General features: G+C 41.4%; 1 long non-coding RNA gene across 2 annotated transcripts in view; it reads right to left on the bottom strand.

The window, feature by feature from the left end:
* Positions 1-5,468, bottom strand: part of LOC125343471 — a 28,996-nt gene extending 23,528 nt beyond the window's left edge. For both annotated transcript variants that reach the window (XR_007209341.1, XR_007209342.1), the window contains exon 1: positions 5,084-5,468. This is a non-coding gene — a long non-coding RNA (uncharacterized LOC125343471). The remainder of the gene's footprint in view (positions 1-5,083) is intronic.
* Between the last annotated feature and the right edge of the window lie 1,753 nt (positions 5,469-7,221).

Raw genomic sequence — 7,221 nt, forward strand, 5'->3', positions numbered from 1 at the left:
TAAATTACTATCAAATAGAGACAGTGGGAAGGTGCTGTGCTAATTACTAAATTAATAATTGATTTCTTATATTGTATTTTCCACTTTTATTCAGAGCAAGTTTATTCTGAGTTCCCAAGGGAAGAAGCATTGAACAGAAATTCTCCTTTTGGTTACCATGAAGTTAAAAGGTTCAAATCAGAGGTATCTCCATATACCTCCATTGTCTCTAATGCCTTGCCACCCTGAGATCAGGAAATGAGAAGAGGAAAGAGGTTTCTGTAACTGTTCTAAAAATGTGGACATTATTTGAGATTTATTGCATTTTGGTGTTACATTTGGGTAAACAAAATAGTTGGTAAATAAGGAACTCCAATTTTGAAAACTTTTCAAAAATTAATAAAAATGTTAGTGTTAAAACATTATGGAAGCACAAACTGTTAGGAAAATATTTCTTAATTTGTCATAATTTCCTACATATCTAAATTGTCTCCTGCAATTTTGAAGACCTAGTCTCAGAATTCAGAACTGTTTCTGTCTTCTGAATTCAGGAGTAGAGGGAAAGAATGAGCACCTGGATGACTAATTTTAGTAGGGTGGGGGTAACAGGAAGAAAAAGAACCACTAGAAGGCAGTGTTTACTGGTCAAGTGAAAGATCTTCAAGAACTGTCTGATCCACAAAACCAACTATGGCAGATTTTTGAGGAGAAAAATGAATCAATAAATACTTGAGCAGTAATAAACTTCAAATTTAAGATATTAAAGAAGAATGAGGGAACAAAGGGTGACATTCAGACAGCAAAAAGAAGGAAAGATTGCATAGCACAATATCTGGAAGGAGATAGCAGAGGCTTGTCTCTTAGTTTTAAATATTAGAATTTAAAAATTTATGGATAAAGAACCTCAGAATGGTAGAAATGATAGTATAAAAGCTAGAGTGAGATCCAGCGGAGAAATGGGCTTACAAATATAAAGTTAGGAAACTCCTTTCTAAAGCAGTTGCATAGTCTCCATCCATGAAAATGATTTGGGGAATTCTACTTAAAACAAAACAAACTAAACAAAAAACAAAACCACTAAAAAATCTCCACAGATCTCTTGGCCTTGCATAAAATTGTGAAATCAGAATTTCCTGAGATAAATCTCTAAGATGTCCAGATGACTCTTGATTCTCATGCACTCTTTTCTTGTATGTGTGCACTAACATGAAAAACACTACTCTTAAAAACTGGGGGAAAATAATTTTAAAACAATAGATTGAAGTACAATGTCAACATGAGAAGATATTCTTCTTGTAATAGAAGACATGTTGAGTATTACTGTCCTGGTGGACTTGAAGGTAAAAACTACTTTTACACCAGCTAAAAACTTGGTAGAAGTGGGAAGTTTCCCATGACTGAATGCAGAAATCTGAGTTCACTCTGGTTTTGGAAGATTGGGAAAACTGCCAGTTAAATTTAAATACAAGCCGAATGCAATTTAAATATAGTTTTGGGATCATGTACTATTTCAGATCACCTCTGCTACTACTGTCCTCCAAGCCTGTCTAATCCTCACCCCAATATAGATTAAGACTATACAGGACAGTGCCAAATATCATGGCCACAGTCATGAGGAATGTCACTGTTATATTGGACACATAAGGCAAAAGGGACAATCGTAGTGAAAGACATACCAGATTTGCAGAGGGAAGAAATAGTTTCCAGTCCCAGAGACTGAGTGAAACAGGCTTGCATGAGGGACTTATATACAATTATATAACTGTATTTATATAATGATATTACATATATGCATAATATATATTTAGAAATTATATATCTAACACATATAATCTATATATGATATATAAATCACATATGAAAATATATAGTGTATTTATATATAATATATATTTAAATGTATGTATCTGTGTGTGATCACAGATTATTTTCTAGATATGGCTGATAGGTGAGGTGAAAAATATACACATACGATATACACAGGTACAGTTACAGAGATATAAAAAAGCATAAAACTTAGCAATTCTGTTGTGAAAAAAGAAGTACAAATCATGAATGTCTGCATTTTTCCTTTGTTTTTCACTTACAGGAACTATTTTTCAGCTGAAAATCAGAAAAAATTATAGCAAGCTATTGATTAACAAGCTTGATGTAGTTTACCTATTTTGTTAATAATTATGTTGGCTCTGTTACTTTGTGCCTATAATGTTTGAGCATTAAGTAACACTGTTTTAGAATTATACAAAAATAAAATTTTAATTGTTAAGTGATGTAATTTGCCACCTTCTTTGCTTCTTCAGCATTCATTCCTGCTTAATATTTAGGGTTAATTTATTACCATGTAATTAAAAAATAATCACAATTTTCCACCACTGTTTTTGAGATAAGATCTTTCTATAATATCTAGACTCGCCTGGAATTTACTATGCAGCCAGTTTGGCCATGAACCTATGATCCTCCTGTTCCAACCCACCACACTTTTTAAAAAAACTAATTAGTATAGTGTACTTGTTTTCCCTAAAGATTTTGACTTATTCCTTTTAGTCTTACAGTAATTTAACTGGCTAGTGGAGAGAAATTAGACTCATATTTAATTACACTTCCACACTACACAACCCCCCCCCCCACTCCAGTTCTGGGAATCAAACCTAGGGCCTTGCATATGCATATGCTACCACCACTGAGCAATAACCTTAGCACTGTAAATTTTTTTTCTATCTGTTTGACAGACCAAAGTTTGGATCTCCTCTCATTATCTGGCTGCTGTCAACTTGTTATAGTTAGTAGTGAAAGGTGCCAATATTCTGACCTTCACATTTGTCCTATTGAGAATAATTATTGCAAGGAACACCATCCTATGCAATTTATGTTTGCTTTATCATCTCTCCAAAATGCAAACTTCTACCCAAGTTAGATGTGTATTCATCTCTTCATTTACTTTTACTTCTTTAAAGACTCAGGAAGTAAGTTAAACGTAAAGAAATCCCAAATTACTGAACTATAACTCAGTGACAAAAGCAAACAGAACTTTCAACATCTGTAAATATTAGACTTAAAGAAAATTCTAAAGCATATGGTACTCTTTTGCCCTCTTGGGGTTTAGATCTGAACTTTTGGAGAGAGGGGGTAGGGATTATGCATGACTTCCTTAGAGAGTGAAGACAAAATGGCTCCTGAATAAAATTTAAGAATTTTCAGAAGCTAAGGACTTCATGAGACTTTTTATGATATTTGTAAAAGGAGGTCAAATATCACTGGTTTGATTTCCCTGGTTCACTCTTCATTGCAGACTAGTTTTATCTTTCTCTCCTTGCCACGCCCTAGCCCCCTGCCCCACCACTGAATTGCATTGTAAATGGTGAGGCTGTTTTGATTATCTACTAGGCTCTCACCAAATTTTTATATCCCAGGGCTATGGCCCGGTCAGTGAGTCTGGGCCATTTCCCACCACTTTTTTTTTGTGGTAATAAAATTTTTACTTATTTTTCTTCTTGGGCTTGGAATTCCCTGCCCTATTATTTCAATGAGGTCTTTCCCATTCCTGTTTAGTCATTTTTAGAAAGCAGTTTATTTCAGTTTGCCCATTTGTGGTTTCACATATCTGCCCTAGTTGCTTCCCCCCTCCCCCCCCCATGTTCATAGAATGTTCTAGAAGGGTAACATTTCATTCTTTGGTTTTATACTCTTACTTGGAAGTGAGTTCAGTCTGAATATAATAATTCTGTTCAGAAAGGAAACCACCAATTGAAGCTTCCATATTCTAGAAATCTCACTGGAAGTAAGGGAATTTGGGTGCATGTGACCTGGAAAAGAGATTTCATTTTTAAAAAAGTGCTGTGAACGGACTTTATGAAGCTGCATTAATAATAGAAATACCAGTATTTGTAATTCAACTCTTTTGTATTTTAATTTGTTCTTTTAATAGCTAAGAACCATTTGCCCAAATATTCCCCATGTACATCACCTCGTCGCACACACCAATCGAGTGTAAAATTATATTAGTAGAAGTGGAGAGACACATGTTTGTCATTATCAAGAGCATAATCTGTAAATATCAAATACAGATGAAATTAAGGCAAGAAGATTTTGAGTAGTCCTATAACCTCGAGGTTAATATTTAGCTTTTCCCAAAGCAGGCAGGCCACTGTCCTGAACTGCAGATGTCTGGTGATCATTCCAGCAGGGTGCCCTGCATATTTCCCTTTTGGAGAGTCCAGGGGGCCTTCGCATTCAAGAGAGGGTGCAAGTGAAATGCCAATCTAAAAAGGGAACTTGAAAAATGGATTTGGGTGGTGTCCAATATCAGCCAGAAACCAGATGCCAATGAAATAAACAGCGCTGCTAGAATAAGAATTCTGCTAATAACGATAGTGATAACATCTCGCCCATGGATTACCACTGTGGAAAAAAGTTAAGCACCAGGCAAAGGGAGAATCCGCACCAGGAAACCAGGAGAGTAGGCTGTCTAGTTATTTAAGGTGTGCAATATATATATTAGAGCGGGAGTGTAAAATTTGCTTCTTTCGCAAGTGGCGTCGAGTTATTTCTGCTCCCACATGCTTAAATCAAGAATACTGTCGTGACCAGGAGAAAGTTTTAGAAATGCTGTTAGAAAGCGAGAGAGTTGAAAATTGATTAGTTTTGTAGCCGTTCCCACCTAAAAGTAAATGTCTTCCCAAGAGTAGAATTCTCTTCTGACAAAAGAACGACAGGGGCAGTGGGTTCACACCGAATGCACTTTGGAAGCCAAGCGACCTTGCTCTCTTGGCCTCTCCTGGGACCCCTTCAGGACAGGTATGCAAGTAGCTGTGGACAAAGTCAGCTACGGGAGGAAATGGCCACTGTTTGGAGTCCTCCCGCACATCTTCGCCCCCACCTCCAATGCCGCTCACAAGATCTCTTGGCCTTTCCCAGGATGTTGCCGCCGCCCGGATGCCCAGGGGCGCCTATTCCGCGTGCCGGTTCCCGGGGTGCACTCTCGCGCCCGCCCGCGGTCCCGTCGAAGTCCTGGTCTAGCCCAGGTACCGCGAGTTCTGTCTCTTCCCTGGAGTTTAGAACCCACGGAAAGAGAGCACTTAGAGGGTGACGGGCATCCTCTACTTACCGGCAAGTGGCCCAGATCCGTGACCTCCTTGTCTCTCCAGCCCCCAGGTCCCGCCATGGCTAGAAGAGTCAAACGTCAAACGGGAGCCGGCGACCAGAGGACCAAGTGCGGGGTGCGCTAGGGAGTTTAGAGGTGGAGGGAAGATGTGGAGAGGAGGGGAGGGGAGGGAACGGGAGAGAGGGAGAAAGGAAAGGGGAACTGGGTTTGTAGTGTGGGGGAGGAGGGAAAAGTGGAGAGAAAAAGTTAGGGGTGAAGTGAAGCTGGAGTTGGAGTTGGAGAGCCTGGAAATAAAGTTAGGCTAAGGCAAGAGAAAGAGTTCCAGCGTCTGTCCTGGAGAGGAAGAAGCTAGAAGGGTGCTCCGCGGCGAGAGCGCAGCGTCGGCCCTGGCAGGGTGCGTCTCTTTCAGGGTGAGGAGGGGGGCGGTGCAAGAAGGGGCCGGAGAGCTGCTCGAAGGCGATTGGTCCAGCGTCACGTCGCCAGGTGGGCAGCCGCGCAGCGGGAAGGCAAGCTGGGGGGGACCCATTGGCCAAGGGAGGTGCTGTTGGACTATAACGGTTTGCAAGCTGGCCTTTTGCAGCCCTCCCCTCTCTCCTCCGCCCCCTCGCCCCCTCTTAGATTCATGGCTGCGCCCGGCGCCCCCGCCCCGGCTCTGGCCCCCGCCCCCGCTGGCCAGTGTTTCACAGGAAACTTTTTCTAGGCAGCTGCCAGCCCCGGAAAACCGGTCCCGCTCCGCGCCTCTCTCAGGCTGGGCCCCACAGGCTCAGCCACAGTCTAAACAGCCTGCACCCTCGGGTTTTTTTTTTTTTTTTTTTTTTGTCCCAAGAAACACTTGTTAACTTTTCTAGTTGTCTTATTTTCTTTTTCAGCCCCCTCATATCTTCTTGCTTCGTTTATTGCACACACACACACACACACACACACACACACACACACACACACACAATCAAGGTAGAAAGGGAAATGACTTACTACCGGATTAGGGATCAAAAAATGGGCAAGCCCTGGTTGGAGCAGAGGCATGGAGCCCAGGGGCTGCCACAGGTTGGCCTTGGAAGCTCCTAGACTAGCGGAGGACCGAGAAGAGCAGCAGAGACAGAACCTCCCTGAATGCCCCTTCAGACAGACAGCATAGCTTGTGCCCCCAGGGGCTTCGTTGGCATCAAGATCTGGGCACTCGTTGGAATGGCACCTGCTCACAGGTGCTTGGCGTTCAGGTAGACTGAAAGAGTGGCTGCAACCCTCGCTGTCAAAACTCCTAGGTTTGCAGATGCCCTGGTCACAAAGTGCAGAGAAATGTTACTGTGTGCTTCTTCCCAGTTTTCAGCATACGGGCCGGGTTTCATTCATTCTTCCATTCATTGCAAAAACCTTCCGGGCGCCTTGGGTCTCCATCTCCAATTATCCAGCAAAGCTCAGTGGGACTGATACTGGTTTTCAAATGGGCAAATGTAATTTTAGTCTTCAGGAAAGGTGCTTCTTGAAACATTTACAGGAAAAAGGAGGCAATGAGTGAACCTAACCAAATTCGAAACTGTTACAATACAAAGAACAGTTTACAAAAAGTTCTCAAAGCTGCTTACTTTGCTTGCAGTTCCCACACGGAGACCGCGCACCCGAACGAACGCGAAGTCGGAACAACGTATTAGGAGATTTGTTCTCCTTGTTGTTCTTGCTGCTGCTGTTGTTGTTGTTTAATTACTATTTTTTACCTCCTCTGAGAAGATTTATACGAATATTTCTTCCCACTGAATTCGAGTTCATTTCTGACCCCCTCTTCGCGCTTTTGGAACTATTGTCCGTATATGGTGTTGGATTTTGTTTATTTCGTGTCTGTTTCAGTGCCAGAGTTTGACCTCTTTACATTCCTTAACCTCGGAGCTTTGGTGAGCTCGGTAATGGCCACAGTCTGCCGCAGGAACTTAGCCTTGTTACACAAAGAAAATTCTCTCTTAAGGACTGCGGAGAAAAACCAGCCACCATGTCCCCCCAAAATACAAATGTAGGTACTCTGGATCGAATTTTCTCATTAAAAAAAGTGCGATATGTGCCATTTCTGAAACTAAATTTTCCAAGAATTCAAATCTTCACGACTCCACCTCACGAAATCTTGCCACTTTAAAACAATTGAAACATTTCTG

This window comes from Perognathus longimembris, chromosome 28 (genome assembly GCF_023159225.1).
Source record: "Perognathus longimembris pacificus isolate PPM17 chromosome 28, ASM2315922v1, whole genome shotgun sequence".
NCBI classification, from domain to species: Eukaryota; Metazoa; Chordata; class Mammalia; order Rodentia; family Heteromyidae; genus Perognathus; species Perognathus longimembris.